Source organism: Toxorhynchites rutilus, chromosome 1 (genome assembly GCF_029784135.1).
Source record: "Toxorhynchites rutilus septentrionalis strain SRP chromosome 1, ASM2978413v1, whole genome shotgun sequence".
Classification (NCBI taxonomy): domain Eukaryota; kingdom Metazoa; phylum Arthropoda; class Insecta; order Diptera; family Culicidae; genus Toxorhynchites; species Toxorhynchites rutilus.
In genome coordinates, this window is record NC_073744.1 from 81,951,696 (window position 1) to 81,973,865 (window position 22,170).

General features: G+C 40.7%; 1 pseudogene; it reads right to left on the bottom strand.

The window, feature by feature from the left end:
• Nucleotides 1-21,059: 21,059 nt before the first annotated feature.
• On the bottom strand, nt 21,060-21,182 carry LOC129763765 (U4 spliceosomal RNA; annotated as a pseudogene).
• Between the last annotated feature and the right edge of the window lie 988 nt (nt 21,183-22,170).

Genomic DNA, 22,170 nt, shown 5'->3' on the forward strand with positions numbered 1-22,170 from the left:
AATGTGACATGTTTGTATTCGTAGTATGTTTGGACATACGATGTTTAATCCCAATGTTTCACATGATGTTCGAACATGGTGTACAGTTTCTCTTGCAATTTCACCCCAAGCACCGGCAGTGCGTAGAGTAGTTAAAGCGAATCGGACACCACACCACCACCACTCAACGCGTGGTGTGTTGGTATGTTGACATGGAAAAAATGCTTTCCTATCATGACAATGGGTGCTTCGTTTAAAATATTGGGCAAATAAAATAAACCTCTTTATCTGTTCTGAACAAAATAAACGTCGATTGATATAAGAGTATTTCACAACTGAAATCATAATTTAGTGCACGCATCAATTTATATATTGAATTCATGTAACATTCGCTATTATTAGCTATTTGAACAAGTACTAAAATTGAATAGAGCGTGGCGGAGATGTTTAGATACCCACAACAAATTTTGATTACAATATTTCTATAATTTTAATCGAATATAAAGTACCAGAATTATTCAGCAGTGACATGTTAGGCATGACGTCAACCACTCGACCACGGGAGCCACAATTTTGGCTGGATCTTTGAATTCAAATGGCCAATACTGCTTGTTCGCGACGAACGCGACCCGAGCTATAAAACGAGCGAAAAAGAGGAGAAGAAAGGATGATGCAATCGCATGCACACATAGCATATGTATTGCAGTGTAAGTGTGCTTTTAGTTTTTTCCTTCATTCAGTCTGTGATAACATCGAGAAATTAATGTTGTGTTTGAGCCGCTGAAATTTCTTTTCTGGTTCTGCTGTGTGCCGCCGAAGGTTGCATCTAGAACTAATTTTTGGGTATTTATTTATTTGGCCAGCATTTGTACGACGTCGCCCGCTGTGCAGTCGGTTCCCCAGACTTTAATTGCCAACATGCACGCAAAAAAATTCTCATAGAAAGCTTCTTTCTATTTAGAGAATGTTTTCTTTGCACGAAACCAAGGATTATTTAATCAGACTTGCAAAATGTGCATGAACTCATAGCCTCTTAGTTCGTGCAACTTTTGTAATGCGAACTAAATTTCAAGTTCGTTTCTGTGAAAAAGTATTCTACGAGGAAATGTTTTGCGATGAATAATTTCTTTCCGTGTATGAAAAGAAACGAAACGAAAGCAATGAATACTGCGACTTCGGGTGGTATGTTTGTACATGATGTTCTTGAATTATAAACATCGTGTTTGTTTTCACATGTCTATGTTTGTGTATCATTGTTCGTGTTTTTTTTTTTTTAATTTTATTTTTATTTTTATAGAGACTTTGCCTAATGTGGCATTCGCCTCTGTTGTTCGTGTTTGGGATAGACATTCAATACTAGCGAAAATCATGTTCGAATTCAAACAAAAACATGGAACTTCCACATCGCGTGGACATGTGTAAGTGTTTTTCGGAAGACTGGTCCCGATAATGTGATCTCTTCAGGAAGACCTTCACCATATGCTTTTATGGAGATTCATTCCATGTATGTCTTCTGTGTATATGAAGAAATTATATTTCATCGCGCGTTTTTTTTTGTATGCATTAGGAGACATGACTAATCGGACAAAGGAGCCGTAGCTGAGTGTTTAGCGTCACACATTATCATGCCCGGGGTCCGCGTTCGATTCACATTGAAGTAGGGAGATTTATTATCATGGAAATATCTTCCGACTTGTACTGCGGTCATGAGTGTTCTAAAGCATTCCACTCAGAATACATTCTAGGCGTGTTATTTGGCGTAAGAAATCTCAACTAAGCGCTACTAAAAATGGCGCAAGTAATGTATCGTTCCACTGGAAACGTTAGTGCCATTCAAGAAGAAGAATGCAAGGAGCCGACTAATTAAAAATCTGGTCCGCAACGGAAAAATTCCTATTAGAGCTACAAGACTTCTCCTGTGAGTCGATAGCCATAACATCCTTATGATGAAGTTTAAAGCCTCTTAAAAACAAAGAACTGAACACATTCATATAAGTATATAAGTCATATTAAATAGCGCTGAGGCGAGAAGCTTGAGGCTTTGACAATTCCAGAGATTTAGGAATCGTTTGAAAAAAGTGCGGAAATATGAGTTGCGGATGACAAACTACTCACCAAAATGTGAAAATTTTCCGGAATACTAATGGATACTTCTTGGTCTTGAAGGAGCCAATCTACGTTTACCTGATAGTAAATGATCCCTAGACCTACTATACACTGCTTCAGTTATAATTTGGTCGCATAAAGCAGGACATTTCTCAGTATAGAAATAACGTAAAAAAAGGAGGGATGTCATTTTGTAGGTTTTATGTTAATGAATTTCACGGTGAAGGTGGAAGGAAGCCACAAATGACTGCCACAATGGCGCTCATTTCTTTCATCTCCCTCCCTCACCCCTCGCCCGAAAATCAATAATTTAGCGAAACAGTGTGAAAAAAATTATCGTTTTCGCACACTTCCCATCAAGTAATATCAACCAAACTCTAATCGATTACTCACGAGATATAAAATTTTCATCTGCCGTCGCACTGTATAATGAAAAACTTCGGAAAACTCGAGCTAGTGCTCTGAAAGTTAGTTTTTCATTTTCCAATTTTCCGCAATGCTTTGTTTAAATTGGTGAAAGCAACGTTATTTTTCCTACACACCAAACAACATCATCGAAACAGCTATGAAAAACTCTCAATAAAATGTTATTCCTTAGTCATAGCGTTTCATGTCATGAAAATCAATAAAATAAAATTGTATTCATATCAATAAAATGAAATGATTTACGTTGGGTCCATAATGCAAGTTTTAGCAACTTTAACATTGGTTAAGAACATTGTTTTGCAGAACTCGGAACACTGCCACGGCTGCCTCTGCTATCAAAAATAGTAAACGGAGAAGTAATTCATTCAATCAAACTGCCTCGGCCAACGAAGAGAAGGGCGAGGGCTCTTCAACGTGAATATGTGAAAAAAATACGATCAACGAAAGTGCGAAAGAACTTGTTAATACCAAAAGAGCCCCAATTCGCATGTGTTATGAATTTGCTCATGTTACGCTCGCGTATAATCAGAACTTTACTTCATATGCAAATGTACCTTCTATATATATTTATATTTGCAATTGTTCATCGGAACACATCGTTCATACATTTTACTTCAGTATTGAATTGTTATTTTTTCCAAATGTATTTTAAGACTCGTGTCAAGCGCCACACGGTCTAATAAGTGAATTGATCTACTTGCATACAAAAAACAAAACAAACTGCTCTTCTCTCACAAACACTATTACCATATGAAAACACGTGATTTTACCTATACTACTACAATGGCTTCGTTCCACCTCCACCTTAATGGAAAAATACATGAAAGTTATTCGTCAGGTGTTCGGATGAATTTTCGAACTTTCCGTGGCACTCATCATTTTTTGCACAGTACTGCTGGTAACCGTATTTGCTATCTTGTTCCACCACTTACTAACGAACAGAATACGAATGGACAAAATCTACGCGCGTGTCTGATTCAAACGAAAACAAGAATGGGTATGAATATATTAAGATAATGAGCAGAATTACGATGTTTTGTTCAGAAATTGTAATAATTTAGAGAATTCTGTTAATTCAGAAAGTGAGTCTATTTCCAGAAGAAAGATGTTGGAAAGGCTTTTAGCTCTGTTGAAGCCTCCTGTAAGCACGATCTACTATGAAACTATGAATGTGTGAAAATTTCTACCAGTTTTGCTCGGATATTTATCATAGATTTAGTATTTTTATAGAAAAGACATATTTTTACATCGAACATATAACTTTATAAGGTCTTTAAAATGGATACATTTCTCCACATCTAGCATCTCCGATTTGAAATTCAAACGATAATTTTAAATGAACAGCAGCGACATCCGTGAGAAAAGTGTGTGAGGCTTGAACACAATCTTGCATGCTATCTGTGAACAGTGGTGCCACATTTTCATCTGTACTGGAAGGGTAAAATTGTATTATTTGGACCACTGTAGTCTGTTAATGCCAAAACAAATGAACAAATCTGTACTTTTCCTATCAAAAATCTGTACCGGGACCTGTACCATTCAAATCTTAATTGCAAAAAAATCTGTTTTGTTAGCTTTAAGACTAATAAATATTTAATGATAAATTAATCTATAGAATAAAAATAATTATCGGATACTCAGTACCATTATCAATATCACTGATTTTTTTTAGAGAAAATTGGCATTTTCCGTGTGAATAAAAAAATAATATAAAGTATTTATTTTCCATAAAAATACACCTAAGAAGATTATTATATTCCTTAATTACATAGAGTTGTAAGAACTATCTATCGGAAATAATTGGCCTTATTACGTAAATTGAATCGAACGGTTGATTCGATCCCTTTAACTATCACGTTCTCCCGTGGCCGAACGGTTAGCGTCACACATGATCATGCCGGGGGTTTGATTCTCGTTCTGGTCGGGAGATTTTTCGTCAAAGAAAATTCATCCTACTTGTACTCCACGCGTAATCTAGGGCTAGCCTGAGTGGCATTCAAGGCGTGTTACTTGGCATAAGAAATTTCAACTAAGTAGTACTAATAAAAATGACGCAAGTAATACCTATGATGAGATAGCGAAAGTTCCACAGGGATGTTAATGCCATTCAAGATTTCGTATCGAATTGAATTCAAATACGGCGAATTTCAACCCATCTTGTACTGATAATCTGCTGCTCGAGCGAGAGTCGATAAATATGAAACAACACTATCAATGAACACCAGTGGAGTGAACATGGTATTCGAAACGTCGATACTGAAGATCATTGCGTGTTGTTGAAAATCAAAGCATAAAATTCAACGTCAACCAGTTGAGAGCAAGATTGATTCTTCACCATGAATCAATCTTGCTCTCAACTGGTTGACGTTGAATGGCCATTCATCACAAAAAAAACTGGTTTCTGGCGACTTCGACAAACTCCCGATTGGCCGGAAATGGCATAACGTCCAATTATATGGGCAAAAGGTGAAAATAACAGCAGAGCGGAAAACGATCCTGTTTTGATTTCTGGCTTAATGATACTGGCTCTGAATGACCAGCAATGATATAAAACCCCTACGATATGGTTATTGGATGAAATGGCTTCAACAGCAGAAGTCGAATATCGTATTCCGATGCCATTTTGGGAAAGAAGATGGTGGCTTTAGTTCATTGTAAAAGGTCCTGAAAACCCGAAAATGGAGTTAGTGAAGTGAAATTAGACAAAGAAAGAGTTAGAAACTAAGATCGTGTTAGAGCGAAATGGCGGTAATAAAAGAACGGAAACGTAAACGGGAACGAAAAAGGAAACGGAACGCTAAACGTCGCTCAACCACACAACGGTTAACATTCAAGGAAAACTAATGTTGCCTTTTCCGAATTCCTGGTCCTTTCTCTTTTTCTAAATATGGAAATTAAACACGTTTTCAATACAAATTCACTGCAAGCGATGAAGATCAACTTAACGTTCGTGCTAATCACCTGAAATAATAGACAGTGATGAAAGTTATTCATGCTGTTTTCGTTCAACATACTAGACAAAGTTCACGCGTCTCGACTCTTGTGTTATACTCATTAGGACAGATATGGTGTTGAATTTCAACAGAAGAGAATTCATCCGACACTGGGAAAAAGCTAATTCCTTTCTTCGTGAATAAATTTTGATAATTTGTGGCACTGGTTGCGAATTGCATATTTTGAAACGTTGCCGAAATGTTTCCCAAACCAAAATATCAGGGATGCCTGGTTTGAAGATAGTCTTCGTTTTGGAGACATTTAACTAACTGTGAAGACATTTGATATTGTGAAGCCATTTTGAAGACATTATGGAATATGTGAAGACATTTCGGTATGATAGCGTACGTGGGTTTCTGAGAGATATTATTTCCATAAAATTCTAACTATTGGCCGAAAGTATCGTCGAAAGAAGTAGGGCTTGTTTCTCAGTGTAATTCGCTCGCTTTTTTTATCATTTTCACTTGTTTACTTTTATCAACGAAGATTTTTGTCTCGAGGATTTTGACGTAGAATTATGTCTTTCAGGAAGGGTGCCAAATCAGAAAACAGGTCACGTTTTTAGGAAATAAAGTTTACGTTAATAACTATTTTCACTGTGACTGACTTCTCATGATTTGCATACCAATCGAATCGGAAATTCTCTAAGATTTGTTTGATATGCTATACATTACAATTCACTAATGTCTAAACGGTTTAAATTCATGAAAACTGGAAGAACTTTCTTTTTTTTCCCATACATTTGTTCTGCCGATTTGTGTGCTAACCCTACCCGTAATCCGAATGCTTATAACTCGAACATTTCTTAATAGATTATAACCCGCTCAGCTTTTGAGACGTGCAGACGTATTTTTTCGATTGCGCTTATCTCAAGTGAAGTACCCACCGTTGAAAATTTCAATATTATACTGTGCCGCGTCGCGTGATAAGTGTTCCGCGATGAGGCGAGAAAACACATTCAAAATTGATTATTCGCAAATCGCCGTGAAGCCATCAGTCGAGAAACTTTTTGGTTTCTGCCGTTCGGTTCTCGGGTTGAAGAGGGAAGAAATCAAAAGACTTCAGTGCCATAGAGGTGATGCATGTGCGTTCGTTAAGGTCAGTGACCTGACACTCGCCCAAAAAATCGTTGACGAACATGACGGGAAACATGAAGTGGAAAATGAGGGAAAAAAACAGAAACTCCGTATCACATTGGTAGACGGTAGTGTTGAAGTGCGTGTTCACGATCTCCCCGAAGATGTGCCAGAAAAAAATGTCGTCAATTTTCTAACCCAATACGGAGAAGTATTCTCGATTCGCGAGATGTCGTGGGGCGAGAACACCGAAGCCGAAGGCATACCACTCGGTATCTGGTCTGCCCGTATGCTAGTGAAACGTAACATTGACTCTTGGGTCACCATCGACGGAGAGCAAGCGTTCGTGGTATACAAGGGACAACTTCAATCTTGCCGCCACTACAAGGAACAAGCGCACACTGGCATATCATGTGCCCAGAACAAAAAGCTACTGTTTCAAAAGAGCTACGCGAACGTGACGAAGCAGACTACTAGGTCCACCACCGGTCAACAACCCAGAAAATCAGCTGGTGCGAGACCACCAAATACGAAGGTAGTCGGTCATAAGTCCACCGTGCCCCCACTGTCATCACAGATAGTTTTTCCAGAACTGCCGAGTGTTGCGAGCCAGCCTGAACCCTCAGGTTTGAAATCAAATCAAAACAGCCAATCCGAGATCGCTCCCGGCACGAAAACGAACCCAAGCAGTCAGCCAGTAGCTCAAATACAACGCACTAAGTCCTCAACGTCTCTACTAGCACCACCACAAGGCGTCGTGGCCGTAGACGATTTCTTCAGAAAACCAGCGCTGCGTTCGCAGAGCAAGAGCAGCAATGGTAACGAAACTGACGACTCTACCACATCTATTAGTAGCAGACAAAGCCGAGGACGACCAGCTGGAAAGAAATTCCGCCGAGATGACACCGAGACGATAGGAGTGAGGTAACAATAATTTAAATGGCCCTCACATCGTACAACATCTCGTCCATCAACATCGCTACCATCACAAACCCCACGAAACTAAACGCGCTACGAAACTTCGTCAATAGTCAAAGCCTCGACATCGTGTGTCTGCAAGAAGTAGAGAACGAACAGCTCTCCTTGCCCGGCTACATCGTTTTCTTCAATGTAGACCACTCGAGAAGGGGAACAGCTATCGCTCTGAAGGAGCACATACAAGTCACTCACGTCGAGAGAAGCCTGGACAGTCGGCTGATTGCGCTGCGAGTGCAAGACACCACGATCTGTAATATATACGCTCCCTCCGGATCTTCGCATCGCGCCGCTCGGGAGAATTTCTTCCACGAAACGCTTCCCTACTATCTTCGTCATCACACCACGAATGTAATCTTGGCAGGCGACTTTAATTGTGTGCTTCGAACATGCGATTCAAGCAGCCCGAATACGAGTACCGCTCTCAAGGCTGCTATCCAACAACTACAGCTGCTTGATGTATGGGAGAAACTGTGTCCGCGTGATATGGTTTCACGTACGTCTGTCGCAACGCTCAGTCGCGCCTGGATCGCATATATGTGAGCAGCGGTCTGCGCGATCATTCACTGATCACAAAGCACTGACACTTCGAATATGCCTTCCCCATCTTGGACCAGAGCATGGCCGTGGTTTTTGGTCCCTAAGACCATATCTTCTGACCGACGAGAACGTTGCAGAATTCCAACACCAGTGGCAGTTCTGGACCCGGCAACGCAGGAATTATGGCTCTTGGATTGAATGGTGGATCGCGTTTGCCAAGCCAAAAATCAAACAATTTTTCAAATGGAAGTCTCGAGCCGTCTTCGATGATTTCCACAGAGAACATCAGTTCCTCTACAGTGAGCTGCGGCAAGCGTACGATGGGTACTACCAGCACCCAGAAATGTTGACCACTATCAACCGACTTAAAGGCGAAATGCTAGCGCTTCAACGGAGATTCTCTCGCACCTTCATGAGGATAAACGAAACGCACGTGGCGGGAGAACCTATATCGATATTTCAGTTGGGGAAAAGACGGAGAAAGAAAACCATCATCACGCAACTGCAGACAGAGCAGGATGAAACGATAACAAATCCACGAACGATTGAGGCGCACATGGTCACCTACTTCTCGACACTCTATTCTGAGGCGGCGAGGGGGGAAAATGAGCACAGCTTCGTCTGCGAAAATATTGTTCCGTCGAACGACGAAGTCATAATGAGAAATATTACGACAGAGGAAATCTGGTCTACAATAAAAACGAGCGCACCCCGAAAGTCCCCTGTCTGCGACGGTATTCCCAGAGAATTTTACCACCGCATGTTCGATGTCATCCACCGCGAGTTGAACTTGCTGTTAAATGAGGCGCTCAGCGGCAATGTTCCTCCAGCCTTCGTGGAGGGCATCATAGTGTTGGTAAAGAAAAGAGGCGGCAATAACACAGCCCGATCATATCGTCCGATCTCTCTGCTCAACAGCGATTACAAGCTGTTCTCCCGTATCCTCAAAACCAGACTGGAGCGGGTGATGAGAGAACACCACGTTATAAGCGATGGACAAAAATGCTCGAACTCGGAGCACAACATCTTCCAAGCTACTCTCGCTCTGAAAGATCGGATAGCGAGTCTTCGATATCACCGACGTGCAGGAAAGCTAATCAGCTTCGACCTCGACCATGCGTTCGATCGGGTCCGACATTCTTTCCTCTTCGAGGCCATGCGATCGCTCGGCTTCAACCCCGACTTCATTGCTCTGCTATCCTGCATTATCAGTCGATCCACTTCTCGAGTCGATGGACATCTCTCTAGTCCGTTTGAGATCCAGCGATCGGTGCGACAGAGGGACCCGTTGTCAATGCACCTCTTCGTACTATACCTACATCCTCTGGTATGCAGGCTTGAACATGTGTGCGAAAACGATCTGCTGGTGGCGTATGCAGATGACATCAGTGTGATCGTCACATCGGCAAGTCAAATCGAAGTTATGAATGGGCTGTTTACTCGCTTCGAGAGGGCTGCCGGGGCAATACTGAACCTAAGTAAAACTGTGGCTGTTGACGTCGGTTTTTGTGAAGATGAAACTATCAACACCCAATGGCTGCAAACAGCCCATGTTGTCAAAATCTTAGGTGTTATTTTCACAAATTCCATACAACAGATGACAACTTTGAATTGGAGCGCGCTGGTGGGGAAATTTTCGCAGCAAATGTGGCTGCATTCTCTGTGCACGCTAACGCTGCTTCAGAAAATCATCATGCTGAATACGTTCGGCACTTCCAAGATATGGTACATTGCGTCCATATTATCACCGTTGGGTATACATACAGCGAAGTTAACATCAACGATGGGAACATTTCTGTGGAGAGAAATAGTTGCCCGCGTCCCGATGATGCAGCTGGCGCGTAGCATAGAAGAAGGAGGCCTGAAGCTGCAACTACCAGCGCTAAAACGCAAATCACTTGCAATAAACCGACATCTGCGAGAAATCGAGTCCCTTCCTTTCTACAAATCCCTTCTATTCCACGCAAATCCCCGTTCAAGAATCCCAATAGATCTTCCCGACCTTAAAACAATTCTAGCAAACCTATCCCAAATTCCCCACCAAATCCTACAAAACCCTTCCGTCGGTGCAATCCACCAGCTCTTCATCAAGCGAACTGAATTGCCAAGGGTGGAACGGAACAGTCCAACAGTGAACTGGCCACGCACATGGCGGAACATTGCCTCGAGAAAGCTTACTTCAACACAGCGAACTAACTTATACTTACGTGTGAACGAAAAAATTGAGCACCGAAAATTGCTTTTCGTGATGCAGCGAGTTGACAAGCTGTGAACATTGCGGAAACCGATGTACTGAAACCCTCATTCACAAATTTTGCACATGTGTTCGAGTTGGACCGGCTTGGATGGCTTTCCAGCAAAAAATTTCGGGCATCTTAGGTGGAGAAGGCTTGATTTCGAGGACCTGGTTAAACCTGCTTTAGCAGGAATAGACAAATCACGAAGAGAGAAAATTCTCAAACTTTTCATTAGTTACATATGTTTTGTAAATGAATGCAACGGAAGAATTAATGTAGCTGAATTAAACTTTCAATTAGATCTAGAAGTTTGACGAAATGTTAGAACACACAAAATTTGTACAAGTATGACAGAAAAATAAAACAATTTTTACAAAAAAAAAATAAAAAAAAACAGGAAGTGGGTTATATCTATGGTATAACCGCAAGGGTGACGTAGGACTATCGTTGATTTAGAGATCATTTGTTTGAAGTTGAATCTAAATCCATCCTGAATGAATGAATAAATAAATATTTGGGTGACTTCAAAAACGAGAGTGTTACGTTGGAGACTCAAGGTTTTATGCATCCAATATTGGATACAAAAAACCTTGTTCTGAAGAATAATCTTCAGAAGCTTTCCTGCTAACTGCACTTGATTGACAAATCACAAAACCAAATGTATGTGGTCGCAGTATTATATGGATAGAAAACATTGAAATAAACTCGCTTGAATGTAATTTTCAATTCCAAGGGGAACTGGCAGATTATTTTTCAGCAACGATCATTTCTTTCCAGGTTTCCTCTCGATAACCAGCAAACGAAAAGAGTTGCGCGCGTGTATATGTGTGTGTGGCGGCTGCTTCTATGTCTTCCCGAGGAACCGTATTTCGATGCTGATACTCTCTTGGTCACGAGAGTATCAGCATCGGCTTTTCTGCGCTCCCTCACAGTTAAAACAAACTGATTGCATTTCAGGTCAGGTCAGGCCAGGTAATGAATCCCTCGATCCCTCGCCGTTCAGCTCGTTCAGTAACGATGTTGTCGTGTCGATGTCCTCAGGCGTCGTGCACAAATTACGTAACGCTAAAAATCCGAATTTTGAACCACCTCTCCACCCCCCCCTTTCGTAACGCAATTTCCTATCTCTAATAAACAGAAAGTAACGCAACATCTACCCCCTCCTCCCTTATCCCGTTACGTAATTTGTGCACGACGCCTCACGAAAAATGAATCGGTTTCACCACCAGAATATCATTTCAGTATGCTTTTCGTGCGTGATTGAATCGAGAGAAGGTGTGGTTTACGATGGCAATTTGGAAGGCAAACTAGAGGAGAATGAACTCTCTGAGTATGAAAATTTCGGCGACTGAGCAATAATCGATTGAAAATTATATAATTTTCGCGATACGAAACATTTTCCGTTTTTCATGTTATGCATCCAATATTAGATACGAAAATATCCTACTGATGGGAAAGAATAATCTTCAGAAGCTATCCAACTAATTACACTTGATTGAAAAATTACGAAATCAAATGTATTTGGTCGCTGTGTTCGCCATATAATTAGAAAACATTAAAATAAACTCTTTCGCATGGATGTATTCTTCAATTCCCAGGGAACTGGCAGATTATTTTTCAGCAACGATTAGATCTTTCCGGAATTTTCTCGATGCTGTATGGCATTCAAACGAAAATTCTCGTTTCAGTTTGGCCTGCAAAAAACTTTTCTAAACTCTAACCCATCAAATTTGGGGCCCTGAAAAGGGCCGATGATTATATGCTAAGCTAATATAGCACCCTCTCCTTGGATTCGACGGGCCAGCTGAATGTCCTTGGGCATGATGTGACGCGTTTTACGTGGATAGCAGACAAATTTGTATCTTCGAATAAGCCTCCTGCAGCGTCATAACCGCGGAACTTTGGAAGCGCAAGTCGGTTTTGAAGTCCTGAGCAATTCCACGATCCAAAAGCTGCAAAGGTAGCTTGCGGATCAGCAATTCGGTCGACTTCCGATAGCGATGAATTTCACGCAAAGTTCCCGGTCGATAGCGATGTGGCTTCTTCACCTATCCTGCGGCTGGTGCGCTTATCCGAGCTGCTTTCGTGTGCCTTACCACTGAAAGACTAACTATCTATCTGCTTGGTCCCAAACAAACGAGTCGTCACGGTGCGAGAGTAGAGTAAGAAATGAACGAAAGCAAAGGAAGCATCATTTTATAAACCATAAAAGTATAGAATCTAAACCCCACCCTTATTATATTCGTTGCTTACCCTGAGAGAGAAACGAATAACATCGAAGTAAGTATACAGTAATGTATTTGAATCCGGACATTTTGCGTTACATTTAATACCATACCGCAGCCACAACATTTTCTGCATGTTGAATTAATGCGATTGATAATTAACTATCAAGAAACTATCAGTAACTATATTAGCAACTATTAATCGCATAAATTCAACATGAAAAAAAATTTATGGCTGTGGTATGATATTGAATGTAATGCAAAGTGTCCGGATTCAAAAGCATTACTGTAAAAAAGAGTTAACTCGACTGAAATTTTTTCGGTTCGGCCTGCAAAAACAAAATTAAGAGCCCCCGTCGACTGCAGACTGACTTGTCGACCGATAGTTCGGTCGGCTTCTTAATCAGTACGGAGAAAAAAAGTCTGTAGTGTACAGCATAATGCATAGACGTAAGTATGAGCTTCCCCATCTCACATTCCAATAAGATTAATGGGTTTCCAAGTGGGCGCGCTACATACGGATACGAATGATTTCAATAACCTGTTTTCGAAGCTATCATTAAGCTATTGAAACAATTTTTCCACTCAATAAATAGCAATCATATAACTCTTGGACATTTTATCTTTTGTATGAAATGATTATCATACTGTTCCGTTGATCCGAAGCAGAATGAATCACGCTTAAAGAAGGAATGGATTTTTGACGTAGGACTACGTCTAACCGGAAGATATAGGGGGTGAAATGGAAATCTAGGCACTGAACAAGTAGGAAAAAATGCAAGATTTGGAACGCTTATAACTCGAGCATTTCTCAATAGATCGCAAAGGTTTTTGCATCAATTGATAGGAGATATATCTACGCATCTATCATAACGAATAACATTTCATTTTTCTTGAGATAAATAATTGAATAATTGTGAAATATCAAGCATTGTCCAAATACACTATGTGCCCATTTTTGATTGGTCCATTTTGTGCTCCTCAAATCGTACTGACCAAAACGGGCAACCAGAGCAGCAGCGAAATAGAATGAAGCACGATTGGAAAGGAAAAAGAAAAAAATGAACGAAACATCGGTCGCAGTCTCACACATGCGTAATTCTCGAGCCATCCAGTCAGCTTAAAAATCCCCGCTCCGCTGCCGTAACGATCATTCTCATCCGAACCGTACACCACATCGTTTCGCATCACCTCACATCAACAAACCAACACAAGCAGCCATGGTTGGATATGGCAAAGGAGGAAAAGTGAAGGGAAAGGCAAAATCCCGCTCGAACCTTGATCTGGAGTTCCCGCTCGTGTTGATCTGGAGTTCCCCGCAAGGGTAGCTAGGCCGAGCGCGTTAGTACCAGTGTACCAGTCCACCTAGCCGGCGTTATATAGCTTCGGCCGCCGAAGTGATCGAGTTAGCTGGCAAAGCTGCTCGCGACGATAAGAAAACCTGCATTCGGAACAGAACACATTCGGTTCGGTGGACATCAAGACAACAACAGGCAGTTGCAGCGAGTGGCAAACGCAATCGCAAAACGGCATCAGGTAGCAGAAGAAAAAAGTTTGTTCTTTATACAAACTGCTTTGGCGGCAAATCCAGAACAAGGCGGCATCGAGGGCGTTCGAAATGGTTTTTTTCAAAACCACGAGTACTAAGTTTTCTAAATTGGAACCATTCCATAAAACAAGGCGCTTTTCAGGGCCATTAAACCTTCCAAAAAAGAGTTTAGGAAATAAAGTTCAATGCTTTCTAAAACATTATCCAAAATAATAATAAAACACAAATTGATGTTTTCATAATTTGTTTGCCAGGATCTGATGAGTATGTGAATTTGGCAGTTGTTCTGAGCTTATTGATAGTTGGGGACTTTCCTGATTATTCAATTTTCACCAATTCTTAAATTGTTTCCAGATTGAAAGTACAGTAATCTACAATTAGTTCGACATTTAGCTAATTGGACGGACATGTAATGCGACTTATTTAGTTGGACATTTTTGTAAACATAGAGATCCAAATTATGACCCCACATTGAAAGTCGACACTGTACCACTGTCATCGCAAATGTTCAATTACAGGTTAAAATTACCTCCAATCCGGCACTGAGTGGTGGTAATGCGACGTGCCATTGAATGTAATTCACTGTAAAATATGTCACAAGCTGGATGGGAAGAAATTTTCCAACTGTGAAAGCTGTGGCGAGTGGCAAATGCAATCGCTAAACAGAAAGGTTTAGCCGAACAAGATGGGGATATCGAGTGATAACAAAACAATAAACTCTTTAGACTTTTTGTGATCCTGAAAAGGACCTTTTTTAGCCTGTATGTGAATCCAACGAGCGAACAAATCGTAATGAATGTATTTTTTTGCCATCGCTCCCTTTTAACGCTCATTCGTTCGTCTCGTTGGACCCGCCCCTTTGGCTGAGTCTGCCGATTTGTCTCTATCCTGTGAGTGTGTACCGCTAGAGTATAAAACACGCGGACCCCAAAAAAATATCTTATTTTCTTTCAAACCGTAAACCCGTGTGGTTGTACGACATCGGCATCGTGTACTCAACAAAGGAGGAAAAGAGAAGGGAAAGGCAAAATCCCGCTCGAACCGTGGTGGTCTGCAATTTCCCGTAGGTGTATCCGCCAATTGCACCGGAAAAGGTAGCTAGGTCGAGCGCGTTAGTACCTGTGTACCAGTCCACCTAGCCGGCGTTATATAGTTTCGGCCGCCGGAGTGATCGAGTTAGCTGGCAAAGCTGCTCGCGACGATAAGAAAACCTGCATTCGGAACAGAACACATTCTGTTCGGCGGACATCAAGACAACAGGTAGTTGCAGCGAATGGCGAGTGGCAAACGCAATCGCAAAACGGCATCAGGTAGCAGAAGAAAAAAGTTTGTTCTTTATACAAACTGCTTTGGCGGCAAATCCAGAACAAGGCGGCATCGAGGGCGTTCGAAATGGTTTTTTTCAAAACCACGAGTACTAAGTTTTCTAAATTGGAACCATTCCATAAAACAAGGCGCTTTTCAGAGCCATTAAACCTTCCAAAAAAGAGTTTAGGAAATAAAGTTCAATGCTTTCTAAAACATTATCCAAAATAATAATAAAACACAAATTGATGTTTTCATAATTTGTTTGCCAGGATTTGATGAGTATGTGAATTTGGCAGTTGTTCTGAGCTTATTGATAGTTGGGGACTTTCCTGATTATTCAATTTTCACCAATTCTTAAATTGTTTCCAGATTGAAAGTACAGTAATCTACAATTAGTTCGACATTTAGCTAATTGGACGGACATGTAATGTGACTTATTTAGTTGGACATTTTTGTAAACATAGAGATCCAAATTATGATCCCATATTGAAAGTCGACACTGTACCACTGTCATCGCAAATGTTCAATTACAGGTTAAAATTACCTCCAATCCGACACTGAGTAGTGGTAATGCGACGTGTCATTGAATGTAATTTACTGTAAAATATGTCACAAGCTGGATGGGAAGAAATTTTCCAACTGTGAAAGCTGTGGCGAGTGACAACAAATCGCTAAACAGGAAGGTTTAGCCGAACAAGATGGGGATATCGAGTGATAACAAAACAATAAACTCTTTAGACTTTTTGTGATCCTGAAAAGGACCCTTTTTAGTCTGTATGTGAATCCAACGAGCGAACAAACCGTAATGAATGTATTTTTCTTCTTCTTTCTTTGTTTTTAAGAGGCTTTAAACTTTGCAGTTCATTCGCCTCTAATTATGTATTTTTTTGCCATCGCTCCCTTTTAACGCTCATTCGTTCGTCTCGTTGGACCCGCCCCTTTGGCTGAGTCTGCCGATTTGTCTCTATCCTGTGAGTGTGTACCGCTAGAGTATAAAACACGCGGACCCCAAAAAAATATTTAATTTTCTTTCAAACCGTAAACCCGTGTGGTTGTACAACATCGGCATCGTGTACTCAACAAAGGAGGAAAAGAGAAGGGAAAGGCAAAATCCCGCTCGAACCGTGGTGGTCTGCAATTTCCCGTAGGTGTATCCGCCAATTGCACCGGAAAAGGTAGCTAGGTCGAGCGCGTTAGTACCTGTGTACCAGTCCACCTCGCCGGCGTTATATAGTTTCGGCCGCCGGAGTGATCGAGTTAGCTGGCAAAGCTGCTCGCGACGATAAGAAAACCTGCATTCGGAACAGAACACATTCGGTTCGGCGGACATCAAGACAACAGGCAGTTGCAGCGAATGGCGAGTGGCAAACGCAATCGCAAAACGGCATCAGGTAGCAGAAGAAAAAAGTTTGTTCTTTATACAAACTGCTTTGGCGGCAAATCCAGAACAAGGCGGCATCGAGGGCGTTCGAAATGGTTTTTTTCAAAACCACGAGTACTAAGTTTTCTAAATTGGAACCATTCCATAAAACAAGGCGCTTTTCAGGGCCATTAAACCTTCCAAAAAAGAGTTTAGGAAATAAAGTTCAATGCTTTCTAAAACATTATCCAAAATAATAATAAAACACAAATTGATGTTTTCATAGTATGTGAATTTGGCAGTTGTTCTGAGCTTATTGATAGTTGGGGACTTTCCTAATTATTCAATTTTCACCAATTCTTAAATTGTTTCCAGATTTAAAGTACAGTAATCTACAATTAGTTCGACATTTTGCTAATTGGACGGACATGTAATGTGACTTATTTAGTTGGACATTTTTGTAAACATAGAGATCCAAATTATGACCCCACATTGAAAGTCGACACTGTACCACTGTCATCGCAAATGTTCAATTACAGGTTAAAATTACCTCCAATCCGGCACTGAGTGGTGGTAATGCGACGTGCCATTGAATGTAATTTACTGTAAAATATGTCACAAGCTGGATGGGAAGAAATTTTCCAACTGTGAAAGCTGTGGCGAGTGACAACAAATCGCTAAACAGGAAGGTTTAGCCGAACAAGATGGGAATATCGAGTGATAACAAAAACACAACACCAAAGGTTATTTTCAGAACCATCAACATATTCATTAAGAGTAAACAGTAAACTAATCCATTTTTCAGGTAGATAGGTAGGTATTCACGTAGGTGAAGAAAATAAAACAATATATTTAAAATATATATTTAACAAAAGCTGTCCCCTTTGTATAGTCCTACGTCACTCCGGTTATGTCCCCGACATTACCCACCCGTCTTTTTTCTTGGAATTTAGTCAGCAGAAATAATGCCCTTTCCCAACAATTAAAAACGACAAACGGTAAACAGTTTCATCAAAGTGATTTCTTCGATATGGGGATATATTCATTACATCATGTCATATATTTCATATTTTTCATTATGAAATCCATATCCATGGCACCTATCGGTATCGAATTATCATCGACACCACGATTTTCGCTAAATGCTCCTTTCAGTTCGGCCTGTAAAAAACTTTTCTGAACTCTAATCCATCAAATTTGGAGCCCTAAAAAGGGCTGTTGATTATATGCTAAGCTAATATAGCACGCTCTCCTCGGATACGATGAGCCAGCTGGATGTCCTTGGGCATGATGTGACGCGTTTTGTATGGATAGCACACAAATTGATATCTTCTAATAAGCCTCCTGCAGCGTCATAACCGCGGAACTTTGGAAGCGCAAGTCGGTTTTGAAGTCCTGAGCAATTCCACGAACCAAATGCTGCAAAGGTAGCTTGCGGATCAGCAATTCGGTCGACTTCTGATAGCGACGAATTTCATGCGAAGTTCCCGGTCGATAGCGATGTGGCTTCTTCACGCTTCCTGCGGCTGATGCGCTTATCCGAGCTGCTTTCGTGGTGCCTTACCACCGAAAGACTAACGAGCTGTCTGCTTAGTCCCGATGAAACGAGTCCTCACGGTGCGAGAGTAGAGTAAGAAATGAACGAAAGCAAGGGAAGTGTCATTTTATAAAACATAAAAGAATCGAATGTAAACCCCACCCTCTTTATTGTATAAGCTTACTGTATACTCACGAATATAATAAGGGTGGGATTTAGATTCTATACTTTTATGGTTTATAAAATGACGCTTCCTTTGCTTTCGTTCATTTCTTACTCTACTCTCGCACCGTGAGGACTCGAGCTCGTTAGTCTTTCGCAGACAGCTCGTTAGTCATTCGGTGGTAAGGCACACGAAGTCAGCTCGGATAAGCGCACCAGTAGCGCAGGATAGGTGGAGAAGCCACATCGCTATCGACCGGGAACTTCTCATGAATTTCTTCGCTATCAGATATCGACCGAATTGCTGATCCGCAAGCTACCTTTGCAGCATTTGGTTCGTGGAATTGCTCAGGACTTCAAAACCGACTTGCGCTTCCAAAGTTCCGCGGTTATGACGCTGCAGGAGGCTTATTCGAAGATACCAATTTGTGTGCTATCCATGCAAAACGCGTCACATCATGCCCAAGGATATCCAGCTGGCCCATCGTATCCGAGGAGAGCGTGCTATATTAGCTTAGCATATAATCAACGGCCCTTTTCAGGGCTCCAAATTTGATGGATTAGAGTACAGAAAAGTTTTTTACAGGCCGAACTGAAAGGAGCATTTAGCGAAAATCGTGGTTTCGATAATAATTCGTTACCGATAGGTGCCATGGATATGGATTTCCTTATGAAGAATATGAAATACATGACATGATGTAGTGAATATATCCGAAGAAATCACTTTGGTGAAACTGCATTATAAAATTATTTGTGTACGAATGCCGCAATCGATAGTCGACTCTAATTTGCGCTGGGTAATTTACTCGGAGGACTCGATTCCTCCTTTGAGCATTAATAATCTCTTTCTGGCGAAACGATGTGGTATGAATCACATTATTTGAATGATAGAATGAAGAAGTTTTCTGCCAATTTCCTTCAACCTCCAAACGTATCTTTCTCCCGTTTGTCGTTTTCGCGTTCGCTAATCCTCTCTCACAACACCCATTTCTAGTTTGAGAAATTGTTGAGTAAACATTGTTTGCCAGTGCGCGTAGAGCGGGAATTCCTAAAGATTCATTGCACCTCTAATAAATTGCCGAAAGACATTCGCATTCTCACGTTCATTACATTCTTACATTCTTACGTTGATCGCACTTGATTGAAAAAATCCAAAACGAAATGTATTTGGTCGAAGCATTATATGAGTAGAAAGCAAATAATCGCTCGAAAATGACTTGATTTTCGCGATGTGAAACATTTTCCGTTTTTCATGTTATGCATCCAATATTGGATACGAAAATTTCCACTGATGGGGAAAAAATATTCAGAAGCTTTCCTGTTAATTGCGATTGATTGAAAAATAACAAAACCAAATGTATTTGGTTGCAGTGTTATATGGATAGAAAACATTAAAATAAACTATTTCGCATGAATGTATTTTTCAATTCCCAGGGGAACTGGCAGATTATTTTTCAGCAACGATGATAGCAACGAGAATTCCGCGCGTGTATGTGTGTGTGTGTGTGTGTGGCGGCTGCTTCGATGTTTCAAGCGGAACCGTGGCATCACTCTCCTCCTGATGGATTCCCTTTTGGCCTTAGGTTCACAAACAGGCTCTTGGTGACACCGTTCATCAGCGCATTCATGATAAACGAAATTAGCTTCACAACAACAGCGACAACATGCTCCAATCGCTGTTCAATCATAACTGAGTGGGTTTTCGAGCGGCGCTCGCTTATATACCGATTGGTGATTTCAATAGCCTGTTTTGAAAGCAATTTTAAGACTATTGAAACAAGTTTTTGGATGAAAAGTAACAAGTATATGACGCGTAGACATTTTATCTTTCAAATGAAGTGTTTATCATACCATTTCGTTCAGTTGTTTAAGAGCTATTAACGCTCAAAATCTCGGTCTCCAGCGTAACGCTTTCGTTCTCGAAACTTTGGTTTTACACCCCGGTATAGAAATGAAAGACGTAGTCCTACGTCAAAAATAGATCGGAAAGATGTTTGCATCAATTGATAGGAAATATTTCTACGCGTCTATCATAATTAATAAAATGTTCATGAGATGAATAATTGATTAACTATAAAATATCAAGCGTTATCTAAAATCTCTAACTGCCAAGTTTCGATTGGGTCGGTTTCCCCAAGACTTCAAAATCGATGTACCTGTTGAAATCCGCTTTGCAAATATACATGCAAGTTAGGGGTATTCTTGTTCCCACCGAGCTGTGTTCCCTTAACACGGACTTCAAAATTAATGTGCTTGGGGGACCGGATTATGTTTCTCTAAACGTACTTTTAAACTGAGAAGCCTGGGAAAATCGTCATTTCAGATACTAGAGGAGAATAAACTTTCGCGGTTCGAGAACTTCATAAACATGAGATGTGCAAAAATTTCAGAGGGAAATGTAAAATACAATGATCGTTTGACAATTTTTCCTTTCACATATTTTGGTAGTCCTAGGCATCATATCAAACGTAAAAGGACGTTCATCAAATTTATTTGTAACGAAGGACATAATCTATTACAAAAATTTCGATGCATTCTAAAATAATATTCGAAGTTGTAAACAAGTGGATTGCATAATATAATTGCGTAGTTCTACGTCGAAAATATGCGGTTGTGTCCTAGATACAACCCCTTAATTTTTTTTTAGTTTTCAACTAGCAATAATCGCACCTCGGATAAAACTTATTGGTTACGATATCGCCAGAGATAGTCTCGGAGTCATTCACTCACTGTTAGGGCAGGATCGTTGATTTCTAATCGGAACTTAGAAAAATTCAATATGCACTTTGGATCGACTAATGGCTTGTAATAAATTTTATTTAACACTTCTGTTCACTTTGGCGGTACAATTGGGATTGACTTGCTTTATTGGACCTGATTTATTATTTGCTAAGTCGAATTCAAATCAAATTGAATATGTTATTCAAGCTATTATTTAGCTGCCTATTCAAACTGACAGTATTCTACCACTACACGAACCTGTTCTGTTGTATTATTTCAGTGTGGCAGTACTAGAGCTGACTGTAAAAATCCCTGTCGCTAAGCTTATTTATACTGACAACTGTCATCGCCGCCACCTGAAATTCCTGAATTTCACTCTGGTTAATCTAATGTCAGTTCGGTATTTACAATTTGTTTTGTTTTGAAAATAAACGGAATCGAATCGAAAGTGTTTTTCTTTAGGAATCCGAAAAATTGTTGGAATTTTCAGTGTTTTCGTACGGAAGCGGGCAAATCTTTGTGATAGGTCGGCGGATAGTTCCTCTTGCGGTGCGAAGTGTGACGACTCGGATGAGTCCGTCTTTTCCAGGGTGAACTTCGATGATTCGGCCCAATGACCATTTGACTGGTGGAAGAAATTTGTCAACAATGACGACCATCCTGTCTGTTTGGAATGATGTTTTTCGGTGGTGTCTGTTTTCCTTCTGCAGTTCTTGGAGGTATTCGGTTTTCCACTGGTGCCAGAATTGCTGCACTCGTTGTTGCAGCAGGTGATAGTGGTTGAGTCTGTTTGTTGTATGTCCGGTGAAGTCGGGATCGGGGAGAGCGGACAGTGATTCCCCAATCAAGAAATGTGTGGGTGTTAACACGGCCAAGTCGTTCGGGTCCTCGGTCAATGGTGTGAGTGGCCGTGAATTCATGCACGCTTCAATTTCGGTCAAAATTGTTGATAAATCCTCAAATGTGAGCATAGTG